Source organism: Brachycentrus maculatus, unplaced genomic scaffold (assembly GCF_059751285.1).
Source record: "Brachycentrus maculatus isolate JH-2025_06_01 unplaced genomic scaffold, ASM5975128v1 h1tg000829l, whole genome shotgun sequence".
NCBI classification, from domain to species: domain Eukaryota; kingdom Metazoa; phylum Arthropoda; class Insecta; order Trichoptera; family Brachycentridae; genus Brachycentrus; species Brachycentrus maculatus.
This window is the reverse complement of record NW_028281556.1, coordinates 175,901-195,000: the sequence shown is the minus strand read 5'-3', so window position 1 is coordinate 195,000 and position 19,100 is coordinate 175,901. Positions and strand designations below refer to the sequence as shown.

At 28.8% G+C, this 19,100-nt stretch overlaps 1 protein-coding gene across 2 annotated transcripts in view; it reads left to right on the top strand.

Moving 5' to 3' along the window:
• The first annotated feature begins 3,591 nt into the window (after positions 1-3,591).
• The window catches only part of LOC148300108 (TWiK family of potassium channels protein 18-like), a 115,871-nt gene continuing 100,362 nt past the window's right edge, over positions 3,592-19,100 (top strand). The window contains exons 1-2 of one of the 2 annotated variants that reach the window (XM_088275244.1): positions 3,592-3,653; positions 6,128-6,291. The gene's annotated coding sequence lies outside the window, so the exon portion shown is untranslated. Of the gene's footprint in view, positions 3,855-6,127; positions 6,292-19,100 lie in introns of both variants that reach the window. The other variant, XM_088275245.1, reaches the window with a different exon arrangement.

Here is a 19,100-nt window from a genome sequence, read left to right as displayed (position 1 = left end):
ATATTCTTTTCGATCCATTTAAAAAAAAATATAAAAAAACATTTATTTATTAACTATGTTTAAACGCATAAATGGAAACACTTTATACATTCATTTAAAAATTCAAACCATTTTTTTTGCAGAGACCCACCAAGCCACCTTTTGTGTCTTGTCGGTGGAGTTCTTTTTACATATGTTATTTTTTTGTTCTTATCTATTTTAACCTAATACACACAAATGAAGAAATATAAAATAAATAAAATGAAAACCATCTAACGATTTACACAGAATTGATTTCTTTCTGATAATTGAAAACATGCATCTAAATATCTTAATTTTATTTGCTTCTTTCATACGGCCTATCTTTATTATTTATTGATTTGGTATTAAGTTTGTAAAATGACACGTTTATTATTAAATGTTACATTTGTTGACCACAGATTGAGTATTATTTCTAAAAGTAGGCAAAAAAAGATAAACCCGCCACTGTGAACAAGGATTAGGAGTGGTTCATTATTTTTTGAAAAAAAAGAGAACACTGCGTCATTATGTTGCAGTGCCTTATGCACCATAGATTAAAGATAATAGTAAAAATAATCAATTAAATAAATAAATGCATTTTTAAAGGGATTCTTTGCTTTTTCCTATTACTGGAAAGAACTTCTTGGGATAGTTTTATATTTTTATTATTTGAACAAACTCAGAATATTTTTTTTCAACCATTTCATGCCAGTCATAAAAAAATTTAAATTCTGCCTCCAAGAGGCTGTTTAAACTAAAGTAAACCCTTTTTACCAGACGTTCAAATAATAAGTTTGAGATTACTTTCAGAACAGAATTAATTTTTATTTTAGTTTTTTAACCTTTTAAGTTATCTTGTGTTATGAGAAAACTTATCATCAAAAACATTTTTTTAATGTCTTCAATGAAGAAACTATTTATCAAAAAAAAGTAATTTCAGGTATTAAAAAATACTTGAAGAATTTCTGTATTTACAATGAAACTTTGAAATCATATCTCCTTAAGATTGCAAAATGATTTTCTTCTTCAAACCTTTATCCACACCCCAATGAATAACAAAAAAATGAAAGTCCCTCTGCGCGATCGAAGATATCGTTAGGAGGAGAAGGCATCGAAAAAAACGATGGTATGCGCATGTGATATGAACAGAACCATTCAGACTCCCCTTCATTGTATTGCACGGCCAACCCTAAAGTAGACGACTCCCGGGCAGACCACCAAAGAGATTGACTGAAAGCTGAGAATCGACATCGCAGATGTCTAATCCCTACACCAAGAAGAAGAAAAGAAGAAAGAATGAAGAAAAAGAAGACGAATCAAAATTGATTATTTTAAAAACCTCCCTAAAGATATCAACAAAAAAATACAAGATATGAAATGACTTAAAATAAATTAAATGCCTTTTATATAAGAGGAATAAAAAAAAAACAGAACAATGAAAAAATTATATATGTGTTATAATAATAAAATAAAACATTGTGTGTGAGTCCCTCTCCAAGTACAAAAGCTTAGCGTCATTAGCGTTATAATTATAAAATTTCTTATACAGTGTAACTAGTATAAGAAATTTTATAATTATAAGTGTCTAGTTTATAAATAAAGTAGTTATAATTTTTGTAACAATAATTAATAATAAGTAATTAATTTATTAATTGACGATCAAGTTAACCATAATTTAATATTCGTTCGGTTCAAAATTATCGATTGAATATGGCAACGAACTCACTAACATATTTTCTTGGAAATTTGATATAAATTATGGATAATTATTGTATCTAGAGTAATTATTTCTAGTAAACAAGATGACAACAGTGAGTCCTGTATTTGTATAGAGTACTGAACGATATTTTGGAAGTAAATCTGTTTTTGTAAACAAGGTTTGTATATGATGTAATAAAAGCTTTATGGGATGTAAACATCTAAAGTTTTAGATCCGTAAGCTTTTAAAATGAAAATTAGAATTGTTATAATTTTGGGTGTTTTAATTTACGCGATTTTCAAAAAAAAAGTATCACATTTGGTCTTTGCTGAATTATTATACGATGCATTGATTATTCTTAGATATAATAAATGTTTAATCGACGGTTGAAATTGTATTCAAAATATCGTTTGAAAAACCAATTAACTAACTAACTAACCATCACGTCATTTCTCCGCAGGGGTAAGCAGAGAGAATAGAACATCATACCACTCTGTCTATAGGAAGATGTTATAACTTTTGCAAATGGCGTCGTACGTCAATCGTATTTGACATTTCGCTCACTCCTTTCAAGAACGTCATAAATCAAAAAACTTGATTTTTCAGGAGAACGTTTTTAAAGTTTAAAATTATAATACAATGTATTAAAGATAAATTTCAAGCCACTTTTTGAACTTTTTACTGTGCAACAGATCTTTTTAGGTAAAACCTGAAGGTTTTTTCTCCATTTGAAAAACATCAAGTAGATTTAAAAAAAATAATTAAACAAAACCTTTTCTTCAATATGCAAAAACAACATTTTCTACCCTGTAGTGGGTAAATATTAAGTAAAAAATATGCCTTTTTACTGGGATATAGTACATTTTTTGGGCATTTCAAAAACATGCACAACTGAAAATTGAAGATTTTTGATTTAGACGTTCTTGAAAGAAGTGAGCGATTTGTGAACTAGACAGCTTGTGTATTTCGATATTTTAATAATTTAAAACATTAACTTTGTGGATTATTGTAGAAAAATAAAATGAAATTGTTTTTTGATCCGCTCACATGTGAGTGGAGCAAAAAACAAAGCCATTTTATTTCTCCCAATGATAATAATACTTTGAATTTATTTATAAACTGCAGCTGTCTACTTCACAAATGTCAAATATGATTGACGTACGACGCTATTCGCAAAAATTATAACATCTTCCGATAGTGTTATTAATTTTGTGCCACCTGTAAAAGCTGTAGGAATCGAAAGTGGAAATATACGAGAAAATATCCTAACGAGGTCAGTCGGATTAAAATGATAGAATTTAAATAATATTTGATGGAAATCATAATCTCGATTTTTCAGTTTGTATATCCAAATCGTTCGAGAGTAAGCACGATCCAACCGTACCCTATAGAACTACGGGAAGAAATATTGAAATTCCCGACGTCTGAATGGCACTGTACGACTAGAGTCATTCTCACATTAGTCTGGACCTACCGACGAGGAGTTTAATTTTGGACTTCTGACAATTAAATTTAGAACTGTTCAGCCGTTCCAACGCGTCACGCTACCGCCGATTTAAAATGCCCCAAAAACGAAATGCACAATGCCACGCGATAAAGCAAAAAGGGCGAAACAAAACAATCGAACTGAAAATATGCGCTATGCGTTAAAAAGAATTTTCGACGAACGCATTTTTACTGTCAACTAAATTTGCGTGCAGTTAAAATTACGACTGATTCTGATGACTCAACCAAACGGAAAATGAGATGGCAAAATATCACCTATAGTCAAAAAGTCGACGTTTTTTATTTGAAATTTTGTTATTTCATAAGTGTTGTTTCGACTTTTTTACGCGGTGGTGGTATAGTTGGTCCAGAATAGTGTGGTCAGGTCATTACGACAAGGAAACGGCGTCTGGTTTAAGAAATAACAGCGATAGTCGAGTCGCCGTGGACCTACATTCGTGATCCAAAGGTGTTCTAATTTTTTCTCGATTTAATATTATCCCAAGACGCGACAAGTAAACGAGATTCCCGCGTGTTTTTTGACGAATTTTAAATTCCCATGTATATTCCTTGAATAAAAGTTCAGTGTTGCAAGTTGCAAGTGTAAAAATTCGCAACTTTAAGTTTGCGGGGAAAACATGTGGTGCCCAAAGTTGTACACGGCTCTGAAGTTGGTTGCACTTTTGGAAATTGACGCCAACTTTGGTGCTGCTTGCTGAATAAGAATTTTCCTACCCCAAACTAGTTGGTGCCGAAAATCCATTTAAAATTTAAATTTCACTCTGACATTTGGATTACTAATAAGATAATTTTAATCTTTTTCTGCAGTTAAAGTTTAAATTTTTGAAAATTTACCTTAAAAAAGTGTTGTGGAAACAGTGAGAAAAACATGTGTCAATAATTATTTTATTTTATGGGTACTTTCGTGATTATTTTTTTTCTCTTATGTATGGGTTACTTTTTTTTATGTATGGGTTGATTGTCTGTCTCGATAGTATAGCAGTCACCGTATTTGGCTACCATGCTTGAGGTCTCAGGTTCGATTTTCAAGGGGATCCTAACAGACAAAAGTATTTTTTGTCACTGAAAGATTTATTCATTGTTATCTTGGCTTGACACTCAAAGCTAAAATGGACTTAATGATCAATATTACATTGCATCAATTTAATGCAATGCTCTATGCACCATTGCATATGGGTACGAGAGTAAGAGGAAGAAGAAGATTACGAGTTAAACAAAAAGTGTGTCTCAGATTAAAATATCAATTAAAGATAAACGTATATTTGCCTTTTAAATATCATAAAACCATTAAAACATAAAATACAAACACTTGCATTTAACCATTTACGGGTTAATTAATGTAAACTTGTTATTAAATGACAAGTTTTGAGAATAATTGATATTTTTGTCGTTTCAGTGAAAATAACAAACTGTTCTTTCACCTGTTGATGGCTGATGACAACATCTGTAGTTCTCGAAACTAATCGAGTTCATTGATAATCTCAAAAGTAGTTTTATGCAAGTATTTTATTTTTAAATTTAACTCATCAAATTATCATATAAAGTAAATGTATGACAAATGATTTGCATATTTACGAAACGATTATACCTTTTATTTTGTCTTTCTAATTATGACTGTAAATAAACCACATACTTCTAAATATCATTGCTATCAGTGGTAAGTTTTGCTTAAGATGACTTCTAACCAAGTTGAACATGCTTTTGACTAGTAAACTACAGGCATCAGTTTTCAAAGCTTTCAAGTTTGCCGAAATACGATATAGTACTACGACTCAAAATGTCAAAGCAAAACCTCGAATTGCACCCACTGAAGAGCTGATACTTGTTAATTTATAGAATATATTAATAAATTTCTTGATAAACTGAAATAGATTAACAATTACTAGTCATTAACTGTAAAAAAAATACTGAAATTTTCTTTATATAAATATCTCATTTTAGGACATGGGATTAATGTTAAAAGTACTAAAAAGTAGATAAGAAAAAAAATTTATTTAATTTTTTTATAACTATATTTATTTGTTTAATAAGCTTAAATTACACTACTATGAACTATTATTTGCACTAAATTAACATCATTTATATATATATACATCTTTTTACAGTAAACAAAACATTTATTTTTAAATTCTTTCAGACTCTTTTCATTCTTCATACATTCAGGCAACTCTTCAAACATATTCAAACCCCTATACATTAAACAATTTTGTGACTCGGTTTTTTTCAGCAATGCCAGTCTTATTCTATCCTTATTTCTAGTTATATGTTCATTTTGTTTAGCACTATTTATCCTTAAAATATTTGGGTAATTTATTGTGTAAAAATGTTTATATAAAGATCATCATATTTAATTTAAAAGTCTCTTTTTTAAACTTAACAAGTCTAGTTCTTCTCTCACTTTTTCTTAATTTTTATACCTATTATTCTTGAGCACCATTCTCATAGTTTTATTTTGTATAATTTCCAATTTATTTAAATTACCTTTATTTGAAAAAATTAATATTTATCTATAAAAAATTAGTTATCTATAAAAATAAGAAAACACACCACAAAAATGTCGTATTTTTTTGATTTGTAAAACAAAGACTAATTCTTCATTTTCTTATAACCCTTATCGATACATCATGGTGCTTAGGGCACTTCACACTCCGCTCACAGCTGTGTTGTCTGGGTCGTAAATTAACTGAAGATAAGGCGATCAGTTCTACCCTTAAGGGTGGTATTAAATTTGGTGCAACGATAATTTCAATTTATCCTCATTGAGAATCGAACTCGAGTAAGGTAGTGCGGTAGCCAAACGCGCTAACTACGACACCAAAGATATGAAAAACAAAGAGTACTTACAAATAATTATATAAATATGACAGTATCTTTTCTCTATACGAATTATTAAAATTCTATCCATTATATTTCTCTTTTCAGAAAGTGACTTATTACTGAAATGTTTTATTGATCAACACTCTTTGAAATAAATGTGTCGTGAAGAATTTCAGTATAATTGAAAAGTGATTTGTGAAGTGAAGTGTTTTTTTTTCAGTAAATGTGAAAGAAATATACGTTCATCGCACCGAGACGTCTTTTTATAGGTATGTACATAATATATTTGGCTTAAAAAAAGTACATTTTAATATTTTATTGTATATTTCGCTCACTCCTTTCAAGAACGTCGTAAATAAAAAAACTTGATTTTTCAGTAGAACGTTTTTAAAGTTTAAAAATATAATACAATGTATGAAAAATAAATATCAAGCCACTTATTGAACTTTATACTGTGCAACAGATCTTTTCAGGTAAGACCTGAAGGTTTTTTCTCCATTTGAAAAATACAATATTTATTTAAAAAAATAATTAAACAATACGTTTTCTTCAAAATGCAAAAACATCACTTTCTGCCCTGTAGCGGGTAAATATTAAGTTAAAAGTATGCCTCTTTTGCTGGGATGTAGTACATTTTCTGGGCATTCCGAAAACATGCACAACTGAAAATTGACGATTTTTGATTTATGACGTTCTTTAAAGGAGTGAGCGATTTGTTAGTTGGATTCAAATAAACAAATGACATTAATTGTTAGTGTTGATCATTTTGACACATCAAGCAACTGCAAACATATGTTTAATTTTTATGGGCGTCTTTTTTATTTTTTATTTTAATTTTATTTGGGTTAAAACAGCAACATATGTGAAACAAAACAATTTAAAGATATACATGTACATTAAACAAGACAATTATAGTTAACCACAGAAACATAAAGATTAGTACAAAATATTTAGTGTAGATCTAGCGAATGAATGAATTTGTGTGTGTGTGTGTTTATGTGTGATGTTGAATCTAGTAGGGACATACATACAATGCAGAGAAGCATAGTTTTTAAAGATCCTGAGAGGACAATATGCTCACCATTCGAATTTTCAACATGACATCTTAACTAAAATGTAGCATGTTTTGTTTTTCCTTCAAAAGAAGATAGAATTCTTAAGCATTCTAGAGCTTACGACCTGTTTGGCTTAAGTGAAACATTTTTTGACGTTCACCTTTCTGATATTATTAAAAATTCATATTGAGGTTATTTTGATAGACATGTTACATATACAAGCATATTGTATGCATTGTTGTATGATTCGTTATTAATGTTAGTTGAAATTTAGATGGATGTGAATTTTTGACAGACAGAAAGTAGGTTGTAAGCTTGAAATTTTAATTTAATCCAAAAAATCCTATAAAATGAGCTAGAAAATGATAATATTTTTTTATGGAAATCACTCAGACCTGAATAAAAACAAATGATATTTTTTTTTACAATTAGAGACTTAAAGACAAAAGAAAACTTAAAGACAAAAACCACATATGTCACAAGATCTATTTCTTAATTAAGAAAAAAAAACATCGGTGTTTTTAAAAATGATGCAGAATGCTTTGAAACACATGGTACACAATAGATTTTTACAAACAGTTTTGTTCACCAAGTTTGTAAAACTCAAATTAAAAATAGAAAGATAATACGTTACAGTGACGCCAAATCAATTGATGAAAATATTATTTTAGGCTCAACAAAATTATTATGTAAAGCAACTTTTTTTTCACACCTGATTTCAGGTACATGAGTTTTTTTCAAAATATTTCCTTTCTACATTTGAGTTATCATAAACACAAAATCTTTAAATGAAAAAAAAATATTAAGAAAAACGTTAAATTGTACCAAAATCTTTACGAAAAAAACGACATTTTGGGAGTTCATAAACTAGCAGACCTACACTTATTTTTATAGATAAAAATATATACACACCATCTGGGTGCATGAACTTCAGAGATCTGCTGAGGCATTAAAAGAAACGAATAAAACATTTACGATCTTCGTAATACCATTTAATAATAATGTGACGGTAGCACTATTTTTATGTTGGTTTCCACGAGATAAATCGCCACTGGTCTGACCTCGATAACCAAAAATTAAATCAAATTTACGACTGGGTTCATAAAACGTATATTTTTTTAGATTTAAACACATTTTACTGTTCTCATTTGAGGGCCTTCAAAATATGATAGATCGTAAAAACAGAAATTAATTACCGTCAAATAACATATTTTAGAATTAATTTTAATAAAATCCTAAGAAAATTAGTTGCCAAATTCTTATATTTATTTGACATTTTATTGTACATATAATGCATATTAAGAGTAAGCTTCATACAAACTATATATAAATACAAACTAATTAAAATATTGTTTTTATATCTTTACTCATTTCCAAGTGAATTTGGCTTTTACAAACACAATTCATTGAAATAATAAAATAAAAAGATATAAGAGGAGGAGAGAGGAAAAAAATTTACAAAAAAAACAATAATTTACGAAAACAATAATTATTGAAATTAAGGAAAATATAAAATGAATAGTTCAATCTCCATTAATTAATTCATATTAAAATGTGCACAGTAAAAATTATTCTGGTTTTAAATGTAACTATGTACGTATAAAATGTGGATCCACACATACTACACACACATGCCACAAAAAGCAAATGATTATTTTAATCTAAGTGTAAAGTTAGATAATAAAACAAAATTTTATGGCTTTTTATCAGACTGTTAAAATCAAGAAAAGTGTGTTGAGATGGTTTGGACATGTAGAACGAATGAGCTAGGAAAGAACGGTAAAACAAATTTACGAGGCGAATGTTATTGGAAAAAGAAGCAGAGGAAGACCGAGAAAAACATGGCACGATCAGGTATGCCAAATACTTGAAAGTGGTCAGGTTAGGAGTCGTAACAATCGGCGGATATGTATGAGGAGATGTATTACCGTGGAAGAGGCGAATAATGTTTGCAAGGACAGAGTGGTGTGGTGTTCTATTCTCTCTGCCTACCCCTGCGGGGCAGCGGCGTGATGGTTAGTTAGTTTTTTATTTATCAGACTGGTGCTAATAATGGTCGAAAAAAATCAATGTATAATAAAGCGATACTGTTATGGTTTTACTATATTAAATTCGGTTCTACAAAGACATGTCAATAAAAAGCTGAAATCTTTTTAATGTGAGATGACCGTTAGTAATAATAAACAGATTTAAAAACCAAAAAAAATAATGTAGAAAAATAGTTAAGGGAAGATTAAAGAACATATGATGCGACATTAAAATGTTATTAAATAACTATAAAATACAAAAAAGAAGAAATAACAAGTTTATAGAGAAAAATAAGAGATTAAGAAGTTATGCTTAGCAGTTTAAAAAAATGATCGGTTAGGTGGTGTGGTATAAAATATGTGACAAAAAATAGTTAGTTGGTTTTGTTTTATATTTTAATTTTTCTATTCACTAACTAACTAACCATCATGCAACTACCTCGCAGTGGTAGGCAGAAAGAATAGAACGCCACACCGATCTGTCTTTGCAAATAATCTTCCCTTCTTTCATATTGCTGCATCTCGTTTTACATACTCGTCAATGGTTGCGCCAATTACTCCTTACCTGACCACTTTGAAGACTTGTTCACGCCAATATTTTTTCATTCTTCTTCTGCTCCTATTATCAATGGTTATGACCTCGTAATTTTGTTTTACTATTTTTTCTTAACTCTTTCGATTCACGTGGCCAAACTATCTAAACACACCATTCTTAATTTTATCGATCATGCTTATCTCCGCCTTAAAATACAATATTTGAATTATTCATCTATAATTGATATTTCAACAAGCATAGAAAATGAAGAATAAGGAAATCTGGGCAAATACAGGGCTTACGACCACTTATTTGTGAATGAAAATTTGGTCACATTGAAAATATTGTGAAATTAATGAACGAATTAAATTGTTTTTTAAACAATTTAATTCATTTTTTCATTAATTGATTCGGTAGTCACTTTGTTGTAAAATCTATCCATTTTTAATTGATGTTTTTCTTAGTAAATACCATTCATTCATAAAATCTACTGTGACACGTGTTTCGATGCATTCCGCATCATTTTCAATGATGCGGAATGCATCGAAACACGTGTCACAGTAGATTTTAAGAAATAGTCGTATTTACTAAGTAAAACATTTATTAAAAATTTAATTCATCACAAGAAGGTAACTTATAAATCTCTCAAAAATACAAACAGTATAAGTATTTCATTTTGTGAAATTTACGTGTTCTCATATTTTTCGTCTGAAACTTTGTTTTTTAATTGACAATAATTAACTTGACATTAAAAAAAACATCTACTCGTTGGACCGCTGCCACACATAAATATTAATTTATGTTTAAAAATCATTAAGGTATCATACCCTAACGAATATTTTATACAGTCTCCAACTTAGTGAATTATTTTGGTTTAACCCTTTGAGCAAGAGTTTTAATTCAACTCTAATTTTAACTAAACTGAGGAGTATTTTTCCATTCTGGAGTTACATTTTGAAATTGCCTTCATTTTTCATTGAACACGGCATCTTGATAGTATAAATAATATATTTTAATAATTAAAATCTAATCCACAAAAAGAAAAACTTCGATAAAAATATAAATCACGTACTTTTAATGTTTGTATTATGTATATATTCGTTAGTTCAATATCTTAAATCTTTTAAATAAAAAATTAATTTGGTATGTTTTGAAATATTTCTACAGCGTTGCATTCGCATAGACGAGTGTTTTTTTTTAAATATCTGTGACTGGTGTTTTTACCTGTGACAGGTAAAAACGTGTTTTTTAAAACCTATAAAATTTCCGATGGCAGCGCCATCTGTTGAACGTAACAGCAATACACGCAGATCTAAAGATTGCTAATTGAGGATAGCGTGTTTTTTGACATCTACCTTCTTAAATTTTCAATGTTTACGATCGTATTCGTTTAATAATAATATTTTCATTGCTTCACAACCATTTTGATATCATAAATGTACGTGTATTAGAAAAATGTGCTTTCTATTGTTTTTCATTTCAATAGACGAAAACTCATAGACGGGTATAGTGCTGTAATTTACTTAATAAATATTTTCATATAAATAAGAGCGAATTAAAAAAGACTTTTGTTATTATCATTAAATTGTAAAAGTACCAACTCCACAATTTCATAATATAGCTGTTAACCATGCCAAGGAAGCTATAAAGCATGTCGTAACAAACCAATTGAATGATGCATCCCATAAACTTAAGGGTGGATTTTTATTTGATCCATTTGATATTTGTTAAACATTCACCTTTGGCCAAGTTTTAAAGGTTTATAAATATATATATATATATATATATATATATATATATATATATATATATATATATATATATATATATATATATATATATATATATATATATATATATATATATATATATATATATATATATATATATATATATATATATATATATATATATATATATATATATATATATATATATATATATATATATATATATATATATATATATATATATATATATATATATATATTTAAAATTTTATATTTTTAATTTTTTAAAATTATATCATTTATATATTTTTGTGAAAAATTGTGTTCATGATTAAATGATTTTATTATACCCATTTATGAACATTTTATTCAATAATATTTTAATGAAAATGAAATGTTAATAATGTTTTTAATGTATTCGAATCCTTGTTCAGAATTTCTGGGTTTTGTCTCCCCTCATTTAGATTATGATGTTATTGACTATTAAGATTTTTATTTATATCTCAACATCGACGAAGAAGAATATGCTTTGAATAATGTTTAGTGAGGCATGAATTAAGAAAATGTTATAAAAAATAAATATTTAAAAATATGAAAATATAACAAATAAGAAGAGATTTAGAAACTTCAAATTGAGAATGGATAAAATAAGAAAAATACATTAAAACTAACAAAAAATAATTAAATTTCAAGCAAGAATATATAAAATTTGATAAAATAGCGTTTTGAAATACGACTCTGCCAAAAAAATGGTAAAACGTACAAACTTTTAATTGCTGCTCCAACTGGCTTTTTTGTATTTTAAATATCCATTATTTTTGTACGGATTTTAAATTTGTTTTCAGCTGAGCAAAAAATTTCCTTAATTTTTATTTATTCCATCAGACGCTGGATTATTCGTCCCAAGGATGATACACCAATATTATGGGTGTCTCAACTAATGATGAAGATTTATCGTTTTTAAACGAAGTAAATTTTATTCTTGATAAATTTTTCAACTGAAGGCACCACCACTAGCCATAATTTCAGATCCATCAAATCATAATTACAATATGAAAATAAATCCAACAAACTACAAATAAAAAAAAAAATCTCAAGTTAGCTTATATTACAACTAATATAAACTATAATGATTAAAGAAAACACTTCGTTTTTTACCACTTGAGTTTTATTATAGACTACATGTTTCAGAAGTTAAACTTCCATCATTCAGGTCTGTATAATAACTAAAATATAAAATATAAAATTGTTCTAAAAATAAGGAGAGGGGAAAGTAAGGGAAAGGGGTTAGTCAAGGAATGGAGTTTGAAAACAAAGGAAAAATGGAAAGCAATGAAGCAATGAAAATGGACTAACCCCTTCCCCTTACTTTCCCCTCTCCTTATTTTTAGAACAATTTTATATTTTATATTTTAGTTATTATACAGACCTGAATGATGGAAGTTTAACTTCTGAAACATGTAGTCTATAATAAAACTCAAGTGGTAAAAAACGAAGTGTTTTCTTTAATCATTGTAATATGTCTTACCACAAAGTTAATGCCGAAACAATAAATAAAATAATATAAACTATTATACACACTTAATTTACTACATCTACATTTATATATTTACATTTCCTTACAGTAAACAAAACATTTATTTTTAAATGAAATATTGACGTTCAATTATGAGTAGAATAGTTCTAGAATCTTCCATTAAATTTGTCAAATGTCAAATGATCTTTAGTTAAAACGGCTATCAAATAAAATATTATTGAGAAAGAATATCGGTAAGATGTTTTTTTTTCAAGCCGTAAATGCTCGTATAAAGATTATTTTCAACATTTCGAGTGTGTCCAAATAGTTTATACATTATTTAATGACATTTCAACATGGATGAAGAGGAATATGGAAGCCTGCGAACGTCATAGGCTGGTTTAAGTAATTTAAATGTCTTTGGAGTTTTATTTTACATTTTTTTGATATCTTTACATACATGTATAAGAGATCAATCAATATATCTAGGAATTTCAAACAAAAGTAGTGTGGTTGTCAATTAAGGGTAGAATTGGTGAAAATTATACAAGTCTATCACAGGTCGTAAGCCATGTCAATATCCAAACATCCATACTCTTCTTTATCTTTTTTGTGATGTGATTTTTTTTATTTTATTTACATAATATTTATTTGAAAAAAGCATTCAGATTGAAAGGGTCAAATATAAACAGCTGCTTTTACATCACGAAACGGAATATAACCCACGAGCTGTCGAAAGTATTTATTAATAAATGTCTAAAATGTAAACTTTGTAAGGCATGTCAATTAATTAAAGAAATATGATTTTCGCGAATTCACATTCTTAATAAAATCCTCGTTTCCGTTCCTCGAATTTAAATCGCTTTGAACTTTTCATTTTCTTTCCGAGTAAGCTTTATATCCAATAAATTATGATAATTTAACAAAACAAAATTAAGAAATTCTCAAATTAATGTACGATCCATATTTTCTTGATGTTCTAACGTTTTAATGAACGAAATTTTCTTAGTGAAAATACTTATTATGTAATAAATCGGGGAAAATCAAAGGCCAAGTCACTGATGATTTATATAAGTGACAGATGTTTTCATAAGTATTTTGTATCCTTTAACCATATTTTATAATCTTATTTAATGAAGTAAATATTTACTTTTTACATTTGATAGATTTTCATAGATATTTCTTTTGGTAGATTATTTTTGAGCTTAGTATTTTTTAAAACTTAACTTTTTAATATATTTTTTAACAACTGTATTTTAATTGTTTCATGACTTCTCTTTTAAAGCCTGCATATTTTAGTCAGGTATGTGAATATGGCGTTTTTAGAAATGCACTAAATGATCTTAATTGAACTATGTAAGATTATTCCTGAATTTTCGACATACTCAGGGAGACGCCTAAAATTAAATATTAATAATAATAAAAAAAACTTACATCTCAGCACACCTGAAAAAAATGGATGTGGGGACATCCATTTTTTTGAGGGGGCTCAAACAGTCAAATTAAATAAAAATATTTTGAAAAAATAATTAGTTTTTATTCAAGTTTAATATTATAAGAAATCTTGATTTGGAACAAAGAATAAAACAATTGTTTATTATTATTTTTATTTATAAAGATATAGATCATTATTCAGACAGGCTTAATTAACGTTCCCTCAAGCATTCATATCAAACAAAGGGTATTAATTATAAACCTTTCAGTATTTAGTGTTGTCATGATCACGTATATGTTAATATGTTTGTTCAAGAAACGAACAGGTGTCTCAGTCGTAAATTAAACTTAAAATACAAATCAGTGTTTTGCTCGTGTTCTGTTTGCCAGACACAAAGTGATTAGGTACTAAAATTTTGTTGTATTCATATACAAAACCTTCACCTGATGAATTTATTTACGTTTTGAATGCTTGTCGGCACATCGAAGCTTTAATTTATATGTATATATGTATATATATATATATATATATATATATATATATATATATATATATATATATATATATATATATATATATATATATATATATATATATATATATATATATATATATATAATTATATATATATGTATATATAAATATATATATACACTACTACTACTACTACTACTACTACCATCACGCCGTTTCTCTGCATGGGTAGGCAGAGAGGGTGGAACGCCACACTCTGCTATCCTGACATACACTCTTCGCCTCCTTCACATCCATGCATCTAGTCATACATGCCCTCCGATTATGCACATTAACATGTCCACCATCGTAGTATAATGGTCAGCTTGGAGGTCCCGGGTTCGATTTCCAAGCGAGGGAATTTTTTTTACATCTCAGTATAGATGAAGAAGAATATGAATGTCTGGGCATTTACTGGGCTTACGACTTGTTATAGGCTGGTTATGATCACTTAACACACGAGTAACATTCACCATTCTGCCTATGATTGACAACCACACTACTCTTATTTTTGGATGTCTTACATATAGAAATATTATGTTCCGTGATTAAGTTTGCAACATATATCTACGGTTGGATTAAGAAAGCTTTTATATAGCAGAGACCCTTGTTTTTATTTTTTTATTTGTATGCAAGATCCAATAATAAAAATAAATAAAACCCTTATCCGCACCCAATGGTGCATAGGGCACTGCGTCATATAAACGCAGTGTTATCTTGATCGTTTTACACATAAAGGAAAGGTGATCAGCCCTCCGCTTCAGGTACCAGTCCAGGGTAATATTAAATAAATATTACAGTGAAAAAATCACTTATATTTATTTTACCCCCCTTGGGAATCGAACCCGGGACCTCTAGAACGGTAGCCGAGCGTGCTGACCATTACACTACGGAGGCTGACAAGATCCAAACCATAATTATTTTAAATACTGGGAAAGGCTTGAAAACCTTATAATAAATTTTCATACAGCTAAAATTTAACCAATTTTACGACCAAATATTTGTGAACAAGTATTTGAACACGTTTAAAATGTTATGTAAAAGAGATTGCTAAAGAATGATTTGCTACGGTGAAGAATGATCGCGACAAAAGGTTAGCAAAACAACACGCCACCAAATTCAAGTCCTACCAGTTCAATATGACGATAGACTCGCAAAAGCACACATATTTCATATGTAATAAATTCACGTAACAGAAATTTGTTTTATATTCATTACACAATAAATACATCCCTCCTGTTCACATTTTCTCATTCGCGAGTCGTTAAAGTGCAGTTTATTGGTAATATTATTTTATCTTCAGAAACGATATACTGTTTGTAATAGACTAGTAAAATAAACATATGTGTCGCCTACTTTCGAAATCCGCCAGATCCAATTTTATAATATTTAAAAATAAATACTTTATCGGAACGCCAATTGTGGGTTTTATTGTTTAAAATATTTTTATACTTGAAAACCTTGCTAAAATTACTTAAAAACAGCGTTGTATTTCAAATTCCGATAAATTCATGAAACTTGTCTTTCGACCCATATCGGCCAATCAAAGAGCGCCGACAGGTCAAATATTAAGATGTCATAATTTTCGGTTTTTGTCTCTTGTATTTTCTTTTATACTGAAAAAAATGCCAAAAATGGGAAAATTCTCTATTTTTAAATATTTCATATAAAGATAGACAAATCTTTCAAACATAAATGTTACACGGAGAATTAAGCAATTTTTAAAAATAGACTTAGATCTGGCGGATTTTGAAAGTAGGCGTCTACTGGTAGACGCATCTACTGTTATATTACAGTAGAGGCAGGATGAATTTTATGTTCCTGACCATAATCTTGTGGTTTTTGCAGTAAAAAGCAACAAATAAATCCTAAAACCATTCGCTTACCCAGCGAAGATGTAATTAAGTAACTGTTACGAACATCACAAGTTAATGCTTTTATAGACATGTCTAATTGACTAACTGACTAACTAACCATCACGCCAATTGCCGCAAGGATAGGCAGAGAGAATAGAGTGCCACACCACTCTGCGTTTGCAAACATTCCTCGCCTCTTCTACGTTCATGCATCTCCTCATAGATACCCGCCGATTATTCTGATTCCTGACCTGTATTCAATTTCAAGTATTTAAAATATTTAATCGTGTTATTTTTTTCCTCTTTTCTTCCGCTTCTATTACCAAAAATACTTGCCTCATAAATTTTTTAAACTATCTTTTCTTCACTCATTCGATTCACATGCCAAACCATCCCAACTCACCGTTCTTAATTTTATCGATAATGCTTATCTCAGCTTTGTATTATTTCCTTATTTCATCATGCGAACATCTATCATACACCGTTTTAACGCACATTTGTGTAAGAGATCGCATTTAGACTGCATTGAAAGATACGGGGAACATTATTCAATTTAGAGAACGCAATGAAGAAAAGCTAAAGCACACGGAATTGTATTATCATCCATACTTGAACAAGCCTTAGTAAATAGTACAAACCAACCCTCAATGTAAAGATAAAACCCACATTTATATTTAAAAACACATAAATGTCCTTTTTATAATTGAGAACATCAATACTTCATCAAAATATAGTATATCCATATTTTACCAAAAAAGAGTATATGAATTTTTGATCAAAATAGAGCATTTCTATCCTCAATCAAAACAAAATAGTTTATGATTTTTTTTTATCAAAATAGAGTATCAATTAAATATAAAATGTTCATGAATATTAAGTCAAAATAGAGTATCAATAAAATATAAAAAGTTCATGAATATTTTATCAAAAAAAAGTAATTTAATATTTAAATATAGAGTACACCAATATTTGATGAAAATAGAGTATTTCAATATTTAATCAAAATAGAGTAAGTACATGAATATTTTATTAAAAAGGAGTACATTAATTTTGGATCATAATAGAGTACATCAATTTATGATCAAAATAGAGTTTATCAATAATCGATCAAAATGGAATAATACGATATGCCTGTTTATCCAACAAAGCAGTCTTTGAAAATGATATTTTTATAGACTTCAAAACCAATTTATGAAAACGTGTCTCCGCTGCTTGCAACACGATTCAACATTGCAGGTCCCATGGGGGATGGAGGCTTTGCAAGCTAAAGTTAGTTTTTAAGGATTTTCTCAGAATTTCCACGACGTTTTCAAAGGGAAACCTCCTCCGACGTTAAAGTAGGACATCCGAGAAATGACGACAGTGAAGAGAAAAAAAAGTTTAAGTAAAAAAAAAATAATTCCTTATCATTCATCGTTCACTTTGTGTAATACTATTTATTATCGGTATAACATAAAGTGAACGATGAATGATAAATAGAGTGTTATATTACCATACCACAAAGTTACCAATGCTTACAAAATATATTGAATAAAAAGTTGAAAATTATTTCAATTAAAAAAAATATTCTTCATACATTCTTTAAACCTTTATTAGCACCCGGTGGTGCAAAGAGTACTGCGCCCTATAAACGCAGTGTTTTCTTGATCGTTAACACACGAAGGAAAGGTGATCTTACAATATACAAAAAAAATCAATTAAAAAGTTTATAGTCATTCATTCTTCAAACCATTATTCTCATTTGATGGTGCATATGTTACTGCATCATATAAACGCAGTATTATCTTGATTATTAACACATCAAGAAAAAATACATAAACATATTTCAAACATTATTTTGAGATAAATTAAATTTTCTTATTATATGAACTCCGGTCTTAGGAGACAAAGATGGATACAGTACTATTCATAAAGAAATTTCGTGATAAATGATACGACAATTCCTCCTGCGAGTTGATCCTTTTACGAACGTAGAAACATCGCATTCCGCGTTAATTCTGCGAGTAAATAACGTTAATCTGGCTCGAACGTATGCTCGCAACGTGACAAAGTTGGTCGTTTTCTCATATTAAACAGGCGTTTTGAAAGGACCCCTGAAGAATACGTGTTAGACTTACAAACTACGCATTGCTCTAACAAATGTTACATTTTTTCTTGCCTAGTTTAGTGAAAAGATCTCGAGACTTTGTGGAAAGAGCTCCCATATTCGATTCGGTTGATATTAAAAGATATATTTTCTGGATATTTCAACATTTAGGTAAAGTTTGTTATTAGAGAGAATATAGAAGTCTGGATATGTTAAAACATATTAGATTTGTCCCCTTACTTTTACAATTTTTTATAAAATTAATATTTGAAGCACCAACATATACAACGAAGGCAGAGAGAATAATGTGACAATGCTCTATCAT